The sequence below is a fragment of the Micropterus salmoides genome, unplaced genomic scaffold (assembly GCF_014851395.1).
Source record: "Micropterus salmoides isolate LMB-PRFRI ecotype aquatic unplaced genomic scaffold, ASM1485139v1 Ms_hic_scaffold_8, whole genome shotgun sequence".
Taxonomy (NCBI): domain Eukaryota; kingdom Metazoa; phylum Chordata; class Actinopteri; order Centrarchiformes; family Centrarchidae; genus Micropterus; species Micropterus salmoides.
In genome coordinates this window covers 36,565,275-36,588,356 of record NW_024044570.1, presented here as the reverse complement: position 1 = coordinate 36,588,356, position 23,082 = coordinate 36,565,275, and the positions used below count along the sequence as shown (strand labels likewise).

The window sequence follows — 23,082 nt, the reverse complement described above, 5'->3', positions numbered from 1 at the left end:
AAGATATATTAGGCTTTGGATGCACACAGTATTTGTTGAATTCATTGTTTGTTTGGCAAAGGATAAATTCATTTGTTTTAGTCATCAGCATCTTCCAACATGAAAATATTGCATCCAATACTTCTATAATCGTTCAAAATTTCAGTCATGGGTGGAAAGGCCTGGTAAACAGTATTTGGATCCTCAGGGAGGACATCAGGCCTTATCACCCATCAGTGATGGACCTCACTAATGCTGCTGTGGTTGAATGAGAGTATATCACTGCAACATCTGTCCAACATCTGGTGGAACCAAGAGAGTTGTACTTCAAAATCACAGCATACTTGGAAGCTTACTTTGATTTGATTTGACTTACATAAAATTGTATTTTGCCAATTCAATCTGTTGAAGATTGTGTCACTTGGTTAGATCCTGATACAGATAGATTAGCCAGTTCCCAAGTCCAGTGAACAGTGTGGAGACACTGTTGGTCTTCCTCTAGAAAATTGTTCTACCTATAGAGATGAAATTATTTATTCTCGTACGTTTACATTTACTCTATCTCTTTCTCTGTCTCTCTCTCTCTCTCTGTCCTTCCAGACCTACCAGATATCAGCGTCAGCCACAGCAACCTCACAGTTGTCGAGGGTGATCGAGTAACGGCAATATGTAATGGCTCTGGATCCCCATTACCTGAGGTGGACTGGCCTGTCAACGGCTTGCACTCCATCAATGCACAAGAGGTAGGGGGGGCACACACACATTCACACAAATTGTGCAAAACACACACAAGGCTAAATTTGTGAGTGTTGCACTTTATGTCTGATACCAGCAAGCTGCTGGCAGACAGCTCATGAATAATTAATGTGTGTCTGTTGGCATCAGTCGTTGACATAATTTCCAGCAGAAACAGTACAGCAGTAGAGTTTTTCTCAGAGTAGAAGTGTTGAAGTCTTTATTAATTAGCTGTAGCTAGTTAGATAAGATCATGGAGGACAAAATGGCAGTTATGAAAGCAAGTTTTGTAAATGGATCATGTGAATTGGAACTGGCTACTTAACATTCAGAAAGCATGAATACATGGATTACATTCATAAATTCTTTCTTAATTGTTGGTAGTGAAACCCTTTTGACATCCATACAGTGATACCCTCACAGTTTAATGCAAGCTTCATGGAACACATAGACAATTATTACCAGATATATACCTTGTTTTATTTGTTCATTCCTACAAAGACAGTGTCCATACCAACTATAAACCAGTCAAATGCAACTGGCATAAACTACAAAATACAAAATTACAGCAACCGATAAAACAAAAGGTTCATGTCGGCCTCTGAGAATCTGAGGCTGAGATACTGGGAATTTCTGAAAGCTATTATATCTTCCACGTAGTGAACAGATCTGTCAGACTGTTAAAAATGTCTGCAAAGCCTGTATCTACATACAATCCAATATTAACTCTAAAACAATAAAGTACAAGGGGAACAGTGGGAATAATTACGCATGAACACTCCTAAGTCAGAAAAGTGTCCGGGTTTCATGTTCTTCATTTGGCCAACACGCCTGCTCCCACGCTACACTTCTGCTTGACATGTTCAGCCATCATTTGCTCATGTCTGGTCTCTTATTTTGTCCTCCCTCCAGGCCAGAGTCTACGACAACAACACTATTCATTCCATTAACATAACTTTGGTCAACGTGAGCAGAGACGACAACAACTTCTTGCTAACCTGCACCGCCACCAACATAGTGGGCATGACCAACGCTTCCGTCCAGCTAACTGTTCACTGTAAGTTCAAACACACACACATCTACATAAGGTTAATACACACACACACATGCAGAGTTCTATTGGCCAGCTGTAACATTTTCCAATTAATGGTCGCTCTAGGAAAGTACTTATTAGTGTTTTCATAGTGCTAAACAGGCCCATCCATCATCATTACAGTCCATACACATCTGACCTACTCTGTGTGTGTGTGTGTGTGTGTGTGTGTGTGTGTGTGTGTGCACCAGGGTTCGGTGTGTTTATATTCATCTGACCTACAGAATGAGCTGTTTGCATGAATGTTTTCAGATGCAAAAGCCTCATAAATTATCCTGTCACAAGGCCACAGCAGTATCACACCTAGTACATCATAAAGAGAATACACGCAGTCTCATTCAAGTAAATGATAACCTGCTAATTCATTATATTATATTATCTAAGTCACCGTGTGTGTGTGTGTGTGTGTGTGTTAATTTATCTGACCAGTTCCATATCAATTTCATTTTTCTCTAATGTGACAATTATGATCATTGATTCTATCATGCCCAGCGTTACTAGCTGTTACAGTGGCTATACAGTAGTCCTTTCTGCCAACTTAACATACATTTTTCTTAAAATCATACATGCTAATTGCATCTCTGTGAAAAGCAAGTGCAGTTATTGTATATTTTTATCATTGTCAAAAAGTCCCATGAAAAAAACCAAACCAACAAGTTTTTAGTCCTACTAACTTCTAAGTTCTGTCTGTGGCTCACAGCTCACAAATATGTAGTTTTTAAATTACTTTATTTTTATATTAAAGCTGCAAGCAGTGATGAACAGGCCCTGGCACCTTCACACACATCGGGCGGTGCACAATTGCCAGAGGATCAGTCAACACGGCTCAAAATTTTCATGTGTTTTGGACGCTGCACAAAGCAGGTGGTATTCTGCTCATTTTCAGGTTCAAAATCTTAATTAGGGGTTGTACCACAACAGGTTTACATGGTTTAATTTTTCTCATACTGCACATTGCTGCAGCTCCTCTTTTCACCCTGTGTGTTGTACGCTCTGCTCTTGAGCTACAGAGTGATGCATCTTACTTGTACAAAATCTTTGTTGGGAGTTGTACATGCGCAGTTCCCAGGTAAGGACTACTAGCCAATCAGAAGCAGAGAAGGGCGGGTCGTAAGAAACAAGGTAGTGTGATTCAAATCAAAGCCGCTTCAGACTGCGACCGTAACCTAGCAGATGGTATAAGTTACTCTCAAGTCCACAAAATCATTGTTCCACATCTTACCATCAGGACTAAACGCTGAACTGTTGCCGGTGTTCTGATGATCTGTGCTGCCTTGCTGAAAAATGCTACCATAGTGCAAATCGATAGACTCGCCTCCGTTTTCCATTGCAGATAGTACCCAGAGTACGTAGCTTGTCGTCATAGCGACGCCACACACAACTGCTGCGACGTAATGTTCAATGCGACACACACACCAGCGATCCACACAGCTTTCTCTTTTTTAAGTTAAAACGTTTCTTTCCTCAGAATGTAAAGACAGATAAGCGGTATGAAAACCTTCCAGCTGTGTTTTCCTCTGCCGTTGTTGCTGCAGCGGTCTGTGTGACGGCAGGAGCAGAGGGCTCTGTGAGCGGGCGGCTGGCCGGCCTCACACGCTCCAGTGGGTAGGTGCAGGCTTCCCCCGCAGCCACTTGCAGAGCTCCTCAACTACGAAAATACTCAAGCACATTTTTGTTTCACCATCACTTCTCGTAAAACTGTCAATATTGGAAATCTACACAGCTGATTTCTCAACTCAAAACTTCTCAGAAGTGGATTTAGTGATGAAATTCCCTACGAAAACTGTAAAATATAAACCTTTCTGTTGCTGGCCTCTGTCTGGTGCAGCAATAATGATGTAGTGAATAGTGAATATTCTCTCTGACCAATCAGCAGTCTGTCATGTTTTCACGTTACATTTTAGTTTCCCCTCAGCTCGCTTGGAACCTCGACGGAGGTGAGGTGATACGAAAAAAAGTACCTGGAAGCAGGTACAGGTACAACATTTCTACAATGGAAAACCAAACAAAGGCGAGTCGAGCCAAAGGGCCTCCGCTCAGACTAGCTTGGTTTTAGGGCGTGCCTGACCCCCACACTAGCCGCTTGATTGCCGAAGCTTTATGACGCGTTTTCCTTGTGACGTCACAAGTAAAGGAAGTGAAGGGCTGGACTACAAACGAGCTGTTTTCAAGCGGTTCAGAGCAGAGCTTTCTCTGGCAGATGGGAACTCCCTTTGGGCTGGACTTTGGGCTTTTTCACCCAGCAAACCTGTTACATGCACAAAAAAGAGAAATAACTCAATAAAGGAGAGGGGAAAAAGCCAAAAAGCAGAATACCACCTCTTTAAACATCCCTTCCTGTGTACCCTATGTGACACTAGAGAACACCCACTAATTATACATTATGTTCCAGTACGTTAAGTGTGGAACACCCAGTGAAAATGTCATGTCAATCAAATGATGATGACACATGAGTCTTACTTCTTGTTGCCAGTAGGAGGCGCAATGACCATTAATTCTAATTAGCATGTAGACATCCTCAGGGTGGGAGTGTTATTAACATGTGACACTTGGGTCAGATTGGACAAAGTACCTGTTTCATGGTGAATAATGTGTTGCCACGGCAAAGCCCACATCACAGAATAAAACCTTTGGTACAGATTTTTGCATGTATAGTCAAGTTACAAAAATTTCCTGTTTCATAATGAAACATCGATTTTTGAAGCCACACCACAGACATGCCCTCACAGTTAGCAAAACCTTTCATTGCCAATGTCCTTACATTGCACTGTGAAAATCTGAAGTCAATGAGATGAGATCTATTGAAGGAGTTCGTTAAAGTACAGAGCGTGGACATGGCTGACTTCCTGTTGGGTTTAGGGTATGGCTCCAAGAAGCTTTTTTGTGTGTCTTGTATGGCTAAACGATTAATCGTTTTCAAATCGAAATTGCAATTTTAAAGAACACGATTAGCTAATCATTAAGACGGCAAATAAAATGTAGGTTTATGTAGCAAACCTAAATTTAGTTATGCAATTTAATAAATTTATGAGAATTGATACCCAGTTAAGAATTTTATTATTCATAAAATCAAACCAGAGTCCTCGTTAAGGGCACCACCGGAGTTGTTATAATCCTAGAGTCTCCAGACCTCTAGGTAGTTTTGAATAATTATACAATTATTACTAGTGATCAGTTAGTTAATAATCGCTCAATTATCTTAAATCAGTCAGTCAGTCTCATATCTACAGGGTCAATTCTCTCGGCAGGGACGTAGAAATAGGCAACACACACAGCTCTTGATTATATTACAGTGAATTTATTCTCTAACTAAGGTGATAAAAAGATGGTTGGATACAGGGAACATAAACATTTGCTGAACAATGAGCCTGGAGGTTCGATTGTGGGAAGCATTTGACTCATACGGCATAGAAGAGCTAATGAAAGTAAACTAATGCTATAGTTTAGGGGTTAAAATGGACATCTGATCACAGGACGTGTGTTAAGTCTTACTGCTTGTTGACAGCCTGCTTTTGGCCTGTTGCACGGGTCCCACGCTAGCTGCTCGATCCTGGCTTTTTGCCAGGGATTCTCCGGGGTTCTCCGTGTCTGATTGAAAACGCCTCCTCCGTCTGGCAATTCGGCTGTTTTCAGGTTTCCTTCGTTATAGCTGGCGAGACCACGTGGCTTGGTCTGACCCTGGGTGAAGTTGACTCGATGAAAAAGGCTTAAAATGGAACTTGGTCGTTCCTGAATTAGTCCAGTGTAACTTAACGAACTGATAACTTTAACAAACAAAAGAAATAAAGAAAATAAAACAAACTGAAGGCAGATCGATGTCGCGGCACTTCAGGTGTGTAGCTTCAGGCGAACAAAAGGCTGGTCTCGCTGGCCGAGTCTGAGGGCGTTGCCTGGCGAGGCACGCCGTCGCGTGCCGAAGCGTCCAGCGAGCCGAGCAGAGTGGAAGAGAGCCAACAGCGAAGAGAAGAGCGCGAAGTGAGGTCGCGTGTCGCTCTTTTGTTGTCTGGGGCGTGGTTCCCCAGGGGGCGTCTCAGGTTTCCCAAGGGACTGCCTTTCTAAACTTAATGTTTAAAAAGAAATCTATTTGCACGTATTATAATCAAATATATTCCACAGTCGAACCTCAACGGTCAAACGGTTGTACTGTTGTAAGCATTTGGTAACAGGAAACAATTGTCACATTATTGGTCAGGATATTTATACATTTAACGGCATTTCCAACGAGGGCATGTAATACTTATTTCGTCCACTTGGGGGAGCTCAGGTTACATGAGGAAAGCTTGGATTACTCCAAGATCATCTAGTAAAACATTCCTTTGTCATTTCTAAAGGAATTTTGTAGGAAAGTATTATGAACAAGCATTGATTACATTAGATGAAAAAGTGTCTTGCTGAAAATAAAAACACTGCAAACGCAACTTTCTTTTCAGCACTAATATCAACAACAGATAGCAACAACAGTTAACATAACTACTCAAATAGAGGCAAACGTAATCAGGTAATGCGCCTCCTGTTTTATTGTATTTTACATTTTTTCATGCTCTTATCTTGTTTTTTTGTATTATTCTTTACACTTGTTAAAGCACTTTGTATCTTGTTTTTGAAAAGTGCTCTACAAATAAGGATTATTATTATTATTATTACGGTCCTACTCACTAATCAGGGGGCGTGTACATTTCACAACAAGAAATACAACTGGAGGATTATGCGGAATCACGGCGTCAGGCGAAACAGCATAGGCAGCAGCTGTGCCGTGTTTTTGTCCGGCGTCAACTCACACTGAAGTGTTTCAGCAGCGGAGCATGTAGCTGCCCTATGTTGTTGACGGGTTGTTCATTTGTCCTTTTGTGTGCTTCAACTACGGAACAGCTCTCTGAGCTGGTTTTGTGCCGCCCTCCAAAGGCTACATATCCCACATGGAGCATTTCAGAATAAGAGCGTATTGCCTGCATGATTTTGCTGAGTTTGTAAATTTGGTCAACTGTCCTTGTTTTTGTGCTTCTATCATGATTAGGTAGGCTACGTAGTTAAATTGTTTCTTACACGATCAGGAGTGTTTTATATTGAAAGTTGACTGGATTCTCTATGCCATTCAGTGTCTGACTTCCTGCCGGCTTCCATCAAAAATAGACGAATCGTAATCGCAGTATCTGGCAGAAAAATGGCAATTAGATTTTTTCCCCAAATCGTTCAGCCCTAGTGCCTTGGAATGATACACACACATTTCGAACATCTAAGTAAAGCATAGCATGGGGGCCTATTTTGAAGGGGCCTTTTGGACCCATTTTGCCGTGTCACTGCTCGAGACCCATATCAGACCTGATGCACATGCAAGGTTTCCAGAGTTTTCAAGCACCTTCCGCCCCTCAAAAATGTGATTCATAATACAGTCCTTGCACGTTTTGTGCTTGGGCCCTAAAAAATCAGAGCATGTGAGTGGAGAGGTGAGAATTTCTGCTCCTCGCTCATGAAGCTGTTCGTACCCTCTGCTCCGCACAAAGCTGCTTCAGGCACCTGCGCTAAACTCAGATTTCACCCCGCTCCACACAGTTCGCTCACTGCTCGCTCCAAAAAGGGAAAAAGCTGCGTATGGAATATCATTTTAGTTTAAACCCTAGTCTGGCAAATGAACTGAGCAAACAAAACCACATTTGAGCTGGAGAAATAAATTTGGGTAATATGCACAATTCAAACTGATGGGCTTTCTCTACAATGTAACAAATTGCTGATTAATTCCAATAGACTATGGCACATCTCAGCAGCAGTGGAATTATCCATTCATGACAAATTACCCTATGCTTATTTCACAATACACTGGCAGAGGCTTTCTAAATAGACAATAATTTGTGTGGCATCTGATTATTAGGTAACATATGGCCTGAGCCAACTGAGATGACTCCAACAGAATGTATAATATTCAGGCAAATGTCATACTTTATAAATAAATAAGTGTGGTGTTTCTAATGTGCACAGATTAAAATGTTTTAGAAGATAAGGCACACCTGTCATACCCCACTGCAAACATGTACATGATAATGTAGTACACTCATGAATGCTCTATTTTCAGTGCGAGCCTCACCCGCGCATCATGCATATATCTCGCTGTTCGCCCAGAGGCTTGAATTTAAAAACACTGGGCCAATGAAGAAACTATTTTAAGTTGCTCTGTGCTGGAACTTTATTTTACCAGTAAGCAATATGAGCCAACATTGTGCTCACTACCTTCAACTTTGATTATTGACCTTTCCCTCATGAAGCACTGACAGCTATTTGAAGCTTGGATAGTTTTAATGGCAGGACTGGCCAGATAGATGAGTCAGACCACAGTGTATTCATCATTTCATATCCATGAATCTCTTTGTGCATCTGGACACAGTTGGATTGCTTATTGATTCATGAGAGGTGTAGTAGGTATTTCTGTGGTTTGTTATGATAATGAAACATTAGCAGTATATTTAGCTAACGGGCATGAGTAATATTGCTTGAATACAGAGAAATACAGAAAGATGCAACAAAGATTATATCCATATGGATAAGATGTGAGCTATAAAGAACAAATACTTTATTTATGCCAGAAAAGCGCAGTGTTGATATCTTTGATTGTAAAATTGCCCATTAAATTAGTTCTAACCATTTCTCTTTGTTTTAAGGCTGTTAAGATCTAGACGCAGCATTTCTGTTTCTTCAAGGCCATTCTACAGTATTTAGTCAATCGTCAAAGAAAAGTATGCTGTGACTAATATGTAAACAGATGCTTCAACAAATAAAATAAATCTAAAGATGTAAATGTGAAGTAGATTTGCATGTAACTTGAAAAGGACTCCAACCCCATTCTTTTTATTTTAAATTCACATAAATCTGATCTACCCAGCGTTTAGAACAGTTGTCAACAGCCAGCAAGTGTGCTTAGATGCACAGTAGTATTCCAGTTTTTATCAGGTGTTTGGAGTTTTTTGATTATGTGTTCTAAGGTTTATCAGCTCTCAGAAACCTGGACCTTTCATGGTTTTGAAAAAACTTGTATATGCTAGTTGAAGAAATGTGATTGAAAGCTGTATACTGTGGCGTTTAAAGACCTCAGTCAGGATTCTGCCCAAAGGTAACAAAATGTGCATACCAGAAATGTAAAACTCACAAATTAACATATACTGTATATGCATTTTACAGGCAGAGTTGTATCCGTCTAAACAGCTGACTTTAGCCAAAAAAACAAGTAAGAGTATTTAGTTGAACTGTTCCAAAACTTGCATTACATAGTTGCTCAAATAACTGAATGATTAAACGATGATCCACACAATGAAATGAAATGAAAATCCAACACTGCTAATGGGATGAACAAACTAATCTCTCTTCTATCAGCAGTGAGATGGACAAGCCATAGAGTGCTAAAGACAGCAGTGTCCAGGCAGCTAAACTGAGTTCATTCTTAACTGCTTAGATAGTTCAGTCACTACAGAAAGGATAGCGAGGAGTCAAAGACTCTTGTGTATGAATGAGTAGCCTGGTTTTTTTTCATGTAAATAGTATGTCAAAATATGATAAAAAATAAGTGTAAGACCCAAAACTGGGATATTGGTATTGGTACACTGCCGCTTACCTGAAGCACTTCATTACACTGTAATAATGTTAGAATTCTCTAATTTTCTAATTCTTGGAGATTACTAGATTAATTTTTTTTTACTTGTTTATTTGTGGCAGCGACACACATTGTACAATCATATGCATGTACAAAGACGCCTACAGTAAAGTCCAATGTGGCTTGCCAACTCAGAGATTACCTCAGTGTTCATGGAAAATTCCAGATGAAAATGCAGTGCTTTTAAGGTGTCAAGTAAGAAAGTAAACTTTATATTTGGAAATATTTAATGTGTGTGTCATCACCATTTCTCCCTCTTTTATCCCCGACCAAGAAAGAGATCCCCCGCAGTTTGTTCCAGTGAGATTTCAGTAAGTTTGCTAGTTGTGCCCACTGCGCTTGAAAATGGAGGTTGGGCAAGCTACAGTCCAGAAAGCAGCTTGGATGAGGAGACAACTACAGCCGCGAATATGTACATTTTGATTGAATGAATGCTTCTCACAGTAGTACAGTCTTTATGAAATGATTATTATGTTATCACAAATAATTAAATATTTTACCTTTTGTTGTATAAATGCTTTAAAATGGGAATTTTTAAAGTCAGTCAGTTCGGGGTGACGACCGCTAGGCGGAAAATCTCACACAGACGCAGTACGTCTGTCAACACAGTAGCTGTTTGCACGTCATCCTTTGTGCAGTGATGATGTTTATATTGATTAAGGGTCAATTAAGTTAAATTGTTTGCCCTTCTTCTTGTTCTTCAGAAAGATATGGTAACATTTTATATGGTTCATGCTTAACTCACATGCCATAATTAATATCATGACACAATCATGCCTAATTCGCATGGTCTTCTAGCTTATTAAGCAGTTATTAACTTATGTTTCAACCAAATACAATGTACTCATCTTTGTTATTAATTTGAATAATTTCTTCTTCTGTTAAAATAAATAAATAAGCCCACTCATAATGCCCATTTTCACCATTGAAATCAAGTTATGCGGTGGAGGACATACTTTCCCCCACTTTTCTTTTATACTATTGGTCCAAAATACATCAAAGTATAAACCGTCCAATGGGTATTCCCCCAAGGAATGAGCACACAAACATGCTTGTCTGGCTCGTTATACACTGCTGTATTTGATCAGAAATGTTCTCAGGGCCTATGTTGAGGACTTCTGTTTTCAAGGTATCAAGGTTAATATATTTTGTCATTCTACAATAGTGCAATATTATGATAATAGATCGTGAATGATTAAATTGTCTTCTTGATCGTTAGTATCGTGCTACAGTACACAATCTATCAGTTTTAGTTCTATGGCTCATTCATGAGACTTTTCCCTGTTGCTAAAGTAAGCACTAACTGTGGCTAACTACCGTTAGCTGCGATGATCTAATTAGCTCAGTCATGGCCGTTACCAGATATGAGGCCACAGAGGTCCGGACCTCCCGTAATTATATGTAGCATATAGGCTATAGCCTATCAATAAAATCATTGGAATAAAAACCACTGACAACACGATCAACTTAAATGAAGACTTTAGGACCATGCCGGCACAGCTAATTATACTGTCGCAACCCTCATTTAAACTGGAAAAACTGTTCCACGTCCACACTTTGGAAAACACATGAAACACATGAAAACCTTGTGTGCACAATAACTGCGAGCTGTTTGCGGGCAGAGTTGTGGGCGATACATTGTGTGAATATCCGGGTGGGTAAAATTTGGTGCAGCGTCTCCCTATTAAGAGAGACGCTGTGCACATTTACGCATGAGGTACAGCAGCATAACTTCATATTTAAATCTCCTGATACGGCAACAGTATCGGTCAGAATCTAACCTTAATTAATGTTCACTGTTCTTCTCCACATCCAAAGGGTCTCACATACAGTCCAGGTTCATACAACTGTCTGGAGTAAAGCAGCCGTGCTCATGATCAATCCAGAGCGTTTAAATTTCAGATCTGCAGGGATTCCTCTGTCTGTCCGGTCAAGTTTATAACTACTGTTTAGTTTTGCTTCATAGATGTCTCACGATGTTTGCTGTGACATAAAATGGAAACGTTTAAATGACTGACAGCAGCCTCCTCTCTAATCGTGAAAGTAAATCGTTAAAGACGACTCCACTGTCTCGGCGCGGATCACACACTGTCTCTCGGACATATCTGAATGGATGAAGGCTCGCCACCTTCAGCTAAACCTCTCTAAGACTGAACTCTTGGTCATTCCAGACAAGCAATCTATCCCCCACAACATCAAACTACAAATTGGCTCCTCAACCATCACTCCAACCAGGGAGGTGAGAAACTTGGGTGTCATGATTGATGACCAGCTGTCCTTTTCAGACCATTTTGCTGCTGTCTCTTGCTCATGCCGCTTTGCTCTACACAACATACGGAAAATCAGGCCCTACCTCACTCAGTACGCCACCCAGCTTCTGGTACAGGCCATGGTTATCTCTCGCCTCGACTATTGCAATGCCCTCCTAGCAGGTTTCCCAGCTTGTGCGGTGAAACCTTTACAAATGGTTCAGAACGCAGCAGCGCGTCTGGTTTTTGATCAGCCCAAAAGGACTCATGTCACTCCATTACTCAGTGACTCCACTGGCTCCCCATGGCCTCCAGAATCAGATTCAAGTCACTCATGCTGCATACAGAGTGACTACTGGGTCTGCACCCATCTACCTAAACTCCATAATACAAACCTTCTCGCCCGCTACGCCCCTCCAACGAACGCCGCCTGGCTCTGCCATCCCTTCACACAAAGCAGTCCCAGTCCTGGTTATTCTCCTCTGTGACACCACGATGGTGGAACGAGCTACCACACGGCATCAGAGCAGGGGCGTCCCTCTCTAACTTCAAGAAGCTCTTGAAAACTCATCTCTTCCGAGAACTCTTCCCCTTATAACACCTCTAACTCCTCTAACATGCACTTCCTGTGCTCTTCTTCTTCTGTCCCCTACAATGATCTTGTATTGATTGCACTTTTTGTAAACTCTAACTTCTACGGTCAAAACATTTGGCCATTCAGATGTGCAGGACACGCAAATGTAAAGCGAGTTGCTTTAAGCGAACACTGCAGCCTGTTAAGGTCCAGAAGCAAAACACTCCGAGAAAAATAAAATCATAGGGAGGCACCATGTATGTCTGACAGGCAAAGGTAAGGAGCTAACAGTTAGGCAGACTAGCAAAGCTTTAGCTTGCTTAACCTTTAAATAATGTAACACCAGAGCTGCCAACTCTCAGGCGTTGAGCCTTAGACTCACTCAGTTGACAATTTTCACACGTTCTCACACTACACATCAATTTTCTCACGTGAAAAACAAATGTATAACTTATAATAACGAGTCAGGGCGAGTGAACTTCACTCAGCTGATTCATTTAGTCAGCTGAAGGTCATGTTTTGATACATTCAGTTAGTTTTGGTTTGGTTTCACACTGTAATTCCGCGACCGCACTAAAGGACTTTACATGACAGACTTGCTTCCTGTCGTCATCATGTATGTGGGCTGCGTCTCACTATACTTGACATTAATTGGGTTTATTAAACAGCTGAGCGTGTATCTTTGACAAGAATGAATGAATTAAAAATGAACATATGCATATTTGCCACTATATTATTATTATGGCATTACTACCTGCAGCACCAACTATACTGAAGGCTAGTTCTAATTCGCTATTAAACGTCCTCCGTCGCCAACAGGAAAGGAGGAGAAGACAGCAAGCAATCCTTCTGCACCTCTGTTTCAGGAGAAACCAAAGACGCATGTGGCAGTGTGCTTCTATAGTGGCCGTCTGTTTGAAAAGATGATCTGTCAAGTCAACCGCCAAACTTCCTGTAAATAGTCTGAAAATCCGAACCATCCAAAAAATTCTTTCACACCTGAAACGAACCGAACCATGGTTCAGTTTGATCCTGACCGAGACTACCTCTTTTCCTCGGACCAAATTTTGTCTGTTTGTCCCGGACTGTGGTCCGTGGGAGGTTTCACAAACAAAGTTTTGGACCAAACGAGGTAGGTGTGAAAGCCCCCTAAAAGAGTTTTGCAAAATAACCATCTAAAATCTGAGGCATAAACCTCCTCTGTTTGGGACTGTGAGCTTCACTTTATCGGAGGTGCTGAAATAAACATTTGTGGTGAGATTTCTGCCTGATCAAAAGTGTTTTGTTTGTTTTTGTTCTTTTGTTTATCCACGTCCTCCTCTCATCCAGTAGTACAGTCCCTAACGTTTCTGTGTCTGCAGGGGCCAAATCAGCAGAGTAACATTGCACAGCAGAGTATAGGGCAAGTTGACTGTTAAAAAATATTATTAATTCTCAGAAATAATGACATTATTCTCGTAATATTACGACATTTTTTCTGGGCCATTTTTTCTAGATAACCTATGTGGGAGAGATTCTGAATGTGCAGAAAGTTTTGAACATGAGCCAGGGGCGGTTCTAGACCAATTTTATTAAGGGGGCCAGGCTGGGGCGAGTTGTTTTATCAGAGGGGCCCATTCAATCTGGGACAAAAGAGACAAAGGCAATGTTCTAGCTTTCAAAATGGCTTGTTTAGTATATATTTCATGTTTCATAAACTTGCAGGTATTGTTTCAGAAACTTAGTTGTATTAAATGACATTATACAAAAACTTTAGCTCAAGTTACAGAACATTCTTTGATGCAACACTTCTTTGTAAGGCTTAATGAACAGTAGAAGCTCTAGTGTACTAGACATTCTCTGGATCCCAGTTTGTATTTTGTATCCCACTATAACTTACTTGATAGCAGGCCATCATCTGTGCATTATAATGAGGGGACACCTTTTATGGCAGGTTGAAAATACAGTCTGAAATTATTTGTATCCCACTTTAACATTTGCTAGGAAAAAACAAACTCCTGTTCACCCCTGTTATTAGTCCTGATGTGAAGTATACACAAAATTAAATACTTGATGGTAGACCATCATCTGTGCTTTATAAAGGGGGATACATATTTAGGCAGACTGCATGTCCAGCCTGGTAGGACCAGTAGGCTACTGTTGTATGAAGTGCTGTTTAAATGCAATGCATTATTAAATTATGATAATAATTTACACTTTAAAGAGGGGGTCTCGGAACAATTTCCAGCAATCTCCAAAGGCTATCCATGCAGTGGAAACATGGATTAAAAGGACAAAATATTGTCTACAATGCTGCATACACTTTAATTTCATTGCAAGGAAGATATATTACTATGATCACTGTAGACCAGGGCTATTCAATTACAGATTCAACTGGGCCGAATTTTAAAACCAGGACGCAGAGATGGGCCGGACATTTTCTCACGAGTTGGGATCATTAGGATTTTATTGACACACTTGTATTGGTAATCCTTATGGGTTCAGTTCTTTATCGATGCTCTTATCAGTCCTATTTATTACTTAATAATTGCATATATTATTATTTATCATCATTTATTAACTAAATGTTTCTAGAGCAGCAACATGATTTACAACAGCAACATTACTAATATCTCACAGGAAACAAATCTAACATGTCAGTAAAATAAATCCTATTCCTGACAGCAACATACTGAGTGAAGTTCAGAAAAAATGGACAGCTCTGTCCCTCCTTTTCCTCCTACTCCTTCTGCTGCTGCTGGTACAGAGGAGGGCTGGTCTGTTTCTACCAGCTGAGTTTATAATATGCCATATTTTAATGTAAGTGGCAAACTAAGCTGAACAGTTACTGAAGACAGACAGCTTTCACTTTAGCTTGTTTGTAACAATAAGCTATCATCTGAACTAGCGCTGTGCTTGTACCAAACCAAAACACAGCTGCGGTGGATGAGAGACTGAGCAGATTAAAACATCTTGTTTTGTGTGTTTATGCTTATTAAACAGGAGTGTTGGTTTTTTTTATTGGCTAAGTCTTTATTGCACCACGTATGCACACTAACCAGCGTAGTTGTCGTCAATGTCCGCTGATCAGCTGGCTGACTTTGCTCCGTGTGTGTGCGCACATGTGTGGAGGTGTTCTGCAGAGAGACGGGAGCGGAGAGGCTGCAGGTCGGACAGTTATGTTGAGCCTTGATTGGCGGTGATCGGTACAGCGCAAGTCAAACTCAACCATGATGATAAGGAAAGAATATAGCTCACTCTTTAGCAACTTCCATTCACTATACATGTAGTTTACTTTTGTTATTATATCTATTAGATTATGTGCTGGGCCACATGGAGGTTGCTTCGGGCGGATGTGGCCCGCGGCCACCAATTCACTGAGTCTGCTGTAGACTTTTCGTTCAGTGGGGGGCCATAGGGGGGTCCAAGGTCTGTGTTACAGGGGCACTGGCTACTGTTGCCCCCCCCCCTCCCAAAACCGCCACAGACATGAGCAGAAACCTTCTGAAACACACAAGCTAAAGTCCAGGAGTTTCTAACTGAAGGAGTTTCTAACTGAATTAAAATGATTTAATATCACTGAGGTAAGTAAAGGTGCCACAGTCATATTTAAAGGTGTTACTTCCCCAAACAAAGACAAAGACATCAGAAAATATTTGAATACATATTTAATGTGTATTCAAATACTGGCTTCTGTAAACGGCAATCAATATCTGCAACAAGTCCCTCCCTGTCTTTGTGTTTTTTAAATATGCAGATGCAAATAGCACTCCACTTTATGTTTCATGGGAAAATTAAATAAATAACATTTAGCTGACGCTTTTATCCAAAGTGACTTTCAATTGCTATATATGTCAGGGTGTCATATATGTCATTGAACCCGGGTCTCTCACACCAAAGACGTGTCTTATCCATTACACCATATAAGAACAAAATGGATCAGTTCTTTGTTGTTTGAATTAATCATTACAATGTATATGATTAACAGTGTTATTTTTCTCTTTTTTTCTCTGGGTCAGTAAAAATATGCAAGGAGCCAGTAAAATCCTAATCTACTGGCCTGGAGGGCACACCAATGAAGCATTAACTTGCCAAATAGTCTTAAAAAACCAACATTAAAATGAATCATGATAAGATCGTGATTTGTGATCCTGCCTGAAATAATTCATATATAATATTTTTGTCATATCACCCACCCCTATTTTACAACACAGTATATGTACAGTATGTTTGTGTAAAGCCTGAAGAAAGAAGCTTCTCTGTCTTTTGCCAAACGGCAAAGTGGAGGGCAGTGGAGATGGCATCCTCTGTGGATCTGTTCGTTCTGAAACCAAAATGGTGAGGATCCAGGCTGGCTGGGATGTTGTTTTTTATGTGCTGAAGAACCAGTTTCTCAAAGCACTTCATCAGAATGGGGGTGAGAGTTCAGACTAGACACTGCAGACTTTTTAGGTACAGGAACAATGGTGGCTGTCTTGAAACAGGTGGGAACCCTCTCCTGAGACTGTGAGATGTTGAAAATGTCAACATCAATTAGCTGATTGGCTCAGGTTTTTAGCACATGGCGAGGAATGTTATCAGGCCCAGCAGCTTTACTCATATTCACTCTCAGCAGGACTCTCCTCACATCTGCTGCGGATACTGACAGTGTAGTGAGTGTTCATGTAGTGCAGTTTTTGAATTTGTGTGTGTAAATATAAGGGCACAGCAGTCTCTGATTTCCTGTTGCTAAGTTAGCCTGAGTCTTTTTTAAATCGTTTTATTTTCCTGCAACTGGACATTAGCCTGAAGTAGGATGGGAAGTGGAAAAGGCAAAGCCAAATGTCAAATGTGAACACGTTTCTTTAGGTTTCTATGGTAGGTCTCTGACTTTCTTTGAATCTTTGACTGTTGGTTGGACAAATACATCATTTGAATATGTCGGCATGGACTTTGGAAAACTGGAATGAACAATTATCTGACGTTTTACAAAACAAATAATTAATGAATTTATTGAATAAATAATCAGCAAATTATTAAATAATGGAAATAATAGTAATTCAATTAAATTAAGTGAAGTTATCTAACTGCACTTTTCACATAGAGCAGGACTAGACTGTACTCTTTGTAATATTATTTACAGAGACCCACCATGAACATGCACTTTTCAATACAGGCATGGAAAAACTACTTTTTAGCCGGTAGGAACCTTAAACAGATCCTAGAATCAGGGTGGGCAGCCATCTGCCTCGACTGGTTGGGCGAAAGAGAGAGAAGTAGCTGAAAACAATAGCTATGCAGAAAAGCAAAACAACAGTAAAGGTGGTAGTGGTACAGACATCAATATAAATAAATAACAAGACTACTAATAATAATTGTAGCAGCAGATGTTGAACAGGAACATGGGGACAGCAGGAAGCCCACAACCACAGATCCGGACCCCACAGCTCCGGAGCCAGAAACACCTGCAGAAAGCATCATAAGGAGAGAGGAGAGAGACGGGAAAGCACAAACCTAGGGAAGAAGTATTGCATTAATGGGATAAGAAGGGAGGGGAGGAGAGAAGCGCTCACTGCATCATGGGAAATCCCCCGGCAGTCTAGGCCTATAGCAGCATAACTAAGGGATGGTTCAGGACTCACCTGAGCCAGCCCTAACTATAAGCTTTATCAAAGAGGAAAGTCTTAAGCCTACTCTTAAATGTGGAGATGGTGTCTGCCTCCTGAACCCAAACTGGAACCTGGTTCCACAGGAGAGGAGCTTGATAGCTGAACGCTCTGTCTCCTAGTCTACTTTTGGAGACTCTAGGAACCACAAGTAACCCTGCATTCTGGGAGCGCAGTGCTCTGGTGGGGTAGTAAGGTACTATGAGCTCTTTAAGATAAGATGGTGCCTGACCATTAAGAGCTTTGTGGGTGAGCAGAATTATTTAAAATTATATTCTGGATTTTAAAGGAAGCCAGTGAAGTGACTGCTGCTTCCCATGACACTGTGAGGTTCTGTTTGTGCTGAATGTAGGATTTGGGTATACAAGTACAAGTCTTTCTCTTTAAAATTTTATTCTCTGGTTTCTTTTTTTGTCTTTTTTATATTGTCTTCCTGTCTGCCATGTGTTAATGGCTGCTTTTTGTGGATCTGAATGTATGTGTTGCTCTCACCTGTTGGTTAGGGTGGGTTATATTTTTCATTTGAGCCAAAAAATGTCAGCTGTCTTCTGCCACTTTAGGCTAACACACAGCTATGTTGCCTTTGTCTTTGTTATTGTGTTCGTCATTGCTGTTGTCTTTGTCCTTGTCTCTGTCTTGTCTTTGCTCTTCATGGTATTTCGAGCACAAAGGGAGCTCACAGCAGTAGGGATTTGATTCTCCTGTGCTACATCCTCACTACCTCTATACGAGTGCCGTAAATCAACCTACTCAAACATTGATTATGCCATTGTAGTTTTCCAGACATCAAGCAGACAGCTGCTGTAGTTACATCCCATTCATCCATGTCTTGGGCTTGCAGCCAATGTTGTACTGCTGATCGATTCACCAGAGAATGAGACGTTCTGCACGAGGTCACTTCAGCAGCGGTAGACTATTTCTGACTGGTAATAATGAATAATTATTAGAATAATGCTTCGTAGAGAATATAATTATGTGTTTACTTTATAGAAAGGCCTCACTGCATGCTGTTCAAAACAAATTACTGACATCATCGCAATGACTTGATTTCATGTTCAAAACATGAAAAGTACAGAGCAGGCTTTCCGGGTTTCTGAAAACATGTGATTACCTGCTGCTAACAGAGTTGAGTGGCAAAGTGATTTTAGTTTTTTGGCGCAACCAAATGCACCAAACTTGGATACAAACACAAAACACAGTCAAAATTAAAAAAAAGGCCACTCTACCACTGAGTCTACCACAACAAGCCTCGTTAAACTCACAAATAGTGAGACCTGTTGTTTTTATCATCATTATAATCTCCCATGTGTGCAAAAACAGCACTGTACGCTGCTATCAATTTGTGACTATGGCCTGAAAGCATCAGATATACTGCACCAATTTATCTCTTCTGTCTCATTTCTTGACGTACAGTCATAAAAGGCCCGATTAGAGGCTGCATGTGTGAAGAGTGTGTGTGCATAAGAAGAATGCTTGTCTTTCTGCGCAGAAATAGGCGTGTATATAAAATGCTACCCCATATGACCAGAGGTGAATTTCCTTCTAGAATTTCTACTTGCACATAAGAATGACCACAATTGCACAGTTGATTCAACTTTAATATTTGACACTTAAAAAATACTTTTTTGCCCTACTTTTATTGTGGTGTGTTCAAATTTTACAAGCTAATGCACAAAAAGTGTGTGTAAACAGACCCGTATTCGTATGCAAATTTAGTTGAACTAACTAACATCCGTACATTTGGTAAGTTGGCTGCAAAAAACGATATATAGCCACTATTTAAGTTGATGTGGTGAATGTGTTACAGTTTCCTATTTCCACACCTAGCAGACACAGAGCAAGCAAAAAGACTTGAGCTTTGTGCTGCTAGCTTTAGTCTAATTGATTTTACTCGACAATTTCTAACATTCAAGGGTGTTTTCATCCAGAGCTCCTTTTACTCCTTTTACTGACTATCTGACGGAGAGTCTGTATGTCAGACATATACTTCAGACATCGCTGTTGAGCGTCTGAAGCTTCTAAAAGTCAGACAAGCAACCCTGATCATATATATCCTGTAGGGATGGAGTGTGTGTGTGTGTGTGTGTGTGTGTGTGTGTGTGTGTGCACACACTTCAAAGGATACTTTCCATTTGTGGTGGAATGACTAATAAGAGCGATCGTCTTTCTCTGATGCTGGTTTGAATTTCTTACAGTCAGCTGCGGTAAGACGCTGACACCGTTGCAGCAAATACCAAATTGTGTTTGCATTTAGATACAGTTTTGTCAGTCAACAGAGAGAAACACGAGAACGGGAACAGACACTCACACACTCCTAATCGATTGGAACAGATTGTGATGAGGTAACCGAGGTCTGTCCCCTTTATATCTTTTCTCTCTTCATCTCTTATCCTTCCGTGTACTGCAACAAGTGTAACGACAGACAATATAAGCTTCACTGTAGTGGAAATACATATGACAGTGGAAAACCATACAATACTTTTTTTGCCTGTCTCTGTTTCGATTACGAAGTTATCAGTGCTCATCTGTCCTTCGCTTCTCTTTTGTCTTTTTCAGTTCCTCCCTCCATCGTGAAACTGAAGGAGCCAGAACGGCGGCATGACACATGCATTGAGTTCACTGTTCGAGGTTCACCCCACCCGATCTTACGGTGGTTCTACAAAGATAAGGTGTGTTTGATGCATCCGTCAATGTGTCAATCTCTTGTACAGCTTTGTTTATTTTAAGGCTGCTCTTTCTGAATGTTCTTTTGTTTACCTGTGCAAAATTGTTATTTTAATATAATTAAACTTGTTGTCTGAAAACTGTTACAAGCACTGGTGGAAGTTGTATTTTAGTATAAAAAATATTTTCTTAAGTGGCAGTACCAATAAAACACTATGAACATACAGTACTAAAAGAAATTTTACTTGAAGGCATAATGAGTAGGATTTTCCAACAAAACAATGTAATGACTCATACAAAAAGACTCCCTCTCAATCATCACCTATGACACACTAGCATTGTGTGACAGTGTCTGTATTTGCGTGTATTTTCTTATTCTTATTTGAACGTTTCTGGGCGTCGGCATTTGGGCAGTGGGTGTGTAGCAGCCAGCCAATAACAGCGTGCAGGCCTGCTCCCTCTCGTTAGTCACTCTCCTGCTCGCTCAACCATCGCTGTTCTCTTTGTCATGTGTTACAAACAGCAACTGAGAAATGTTACTCATTATGCCTTTAAGTACAGAAGTATAATCAGCCAAATATACTTAAAGGTTCAGGGTGTAATATTTACACTCTAAAGAGCACGTTTGGTCACTATGTTGAATACGTACTAAGAAGAAGGAAAAAGAAGAAGTAGTAGTAGAATTCTGTTTCATTAAAAGTAAGAAGATGTGAAATTTGGGAAAATGGAGGCCCACACATTTTATTTAGCACAGCGTGTCGGCCACCCTAGCTTGCAAAGGGAGGGATGAGCAGTGAGTAAGTCGTTGGTTGCAATTTGCAACCCTCACCACTAGATGCCACTAAAACTCACACACTGAACCTTTAAGGTTTCAAAATTAAAGTACTCCTAATGCAGAATGACTCTTTTAGTATAATTAATATCACAGGTTCGTTGTAATTACTGATGATTATAATGTAACTGGCTGGGATATTTGTGCTGCACTGGCAGGGTTTGTCACTTTTGTTTTTTTAAGTACAAAAGACTTAAAGGACTTAATCTATCTTTCATCATGTTTTAGAAGCTGATGATATGTTTTGTATGAAAAATAATCTCCAAAAACCAGTACCATTAGTGGAGTAGAGATTACAGTATATACTTCTGAATATAGTGGATTCAAAGGATCTCAGAACTGGACTGTAGTGAACTACATCTACTCCACCACCACCACCACAGGCTACAGGTTAATAAGAAATCTGTGTTTTTTGGATCAGGTAGGGGGTTGGGGGTGGCCTAGAATTTCCTTTGGCTTTCAAAGGACTGACAGAAAAGCTTGGGAACTGCTGGTCTAAGATTATGTTTTAATGACATATTAATATCTTTAAGTGTGATTACTCTCAGCAGGTTTGAAGATTTTGTTGTTAAATTAAGTTATATATCCGGTCTTTGCATTTGCTCAGGGTTTCATAACATGATGTCACTGTACATTTGTTGCTCCTCTGTCCCCCCCCCCCCTTTCCCATTCAGGAAATTACCCACACTGAGTATGTTCGTCCTGATATGGATATTTATCAGGACTACATAGAGGGCTGTCTAACCTTTAAAAACCCAACACACCACAACAATGGCAACTACACTTTGGAAGCCACCAACTACCTAGGTGTTGCCACCACTACTGTGTACGGGCACTTTCTCGACAAGCCCTTCGATGGTAAGTTGTTACATTGAGTTGGAGTTCCTGTCATTATATGATGTACTATGCCACATAGAAAACATATCAGCAAAACAGAAGTACAGTATCTGTTGTGATTCCTTTCAAATGAAACCATTAGCACCTCACCTCACCGATATCACTGATGCTCAGGAGATGGGTACCAATGATCTTCTGAGCAGTTTTAATCTCCCGCTGCAGAGCCCTCCGGTCCTGAGCCGTGCACATCCCATGTTAGTGATGTTTCCAGTCAGGATGATTCTATTGCTCCTCTGTAAAAACTGACATGAACTTGGCACGGGAAATTTAGACTTCTTAAGCTTCCTCAAGAAACACAGTCGTTTCTGAGCTTTCTTCACCAGCGTGGAGACGTGAGATGATGTTTATTCCCAGGAGCATGAAACTGTTCACCTGCTCCACCTCAGCTCCACTGATGTAGACAGGAGTGCGTGTCTTTATCTCCTTCTTCCTAAAATTAACAAATAGCTCCTTGGCTTTGCTGATTTTGAGCAGTAGGTTGTTATCTTAGCCAGTAACATGTTTTAGATTTTTTTAATTATTGAAAATTCATTAGGTTGCTGTAGATTACAGAATGTGTGAGAGTGGGGTACAGTTTGTCAGACGTCATTCAACTACATGATTCTCTACAGTATAACTATATATATATATATAAAACTATCCAGCAGGGTTGTGACAAGATGTCATGCCACAAGATCTTGCAAGATTAAAGTGTGACGAGATATCTCGTCAGGTAAAAAGTTGTCTCGCGAGACTCACGCATTTGACATTTTTCACATGCGATCAGTCAAGCCACACATTAATTTTCTAACGCACGAAA

The 23,082-nt window shown here is 40.5% G+C and overlaps 1 pseudogene; it reads left to right on the top strand.

The window, feature by feature from the left end:
• LOC119894384 overlaps positions 1-23,082 on the top strand; it is a 309,889-nt pseudogene that overhangs the window by 123,900 nt on the left and 162,907 nt on the right.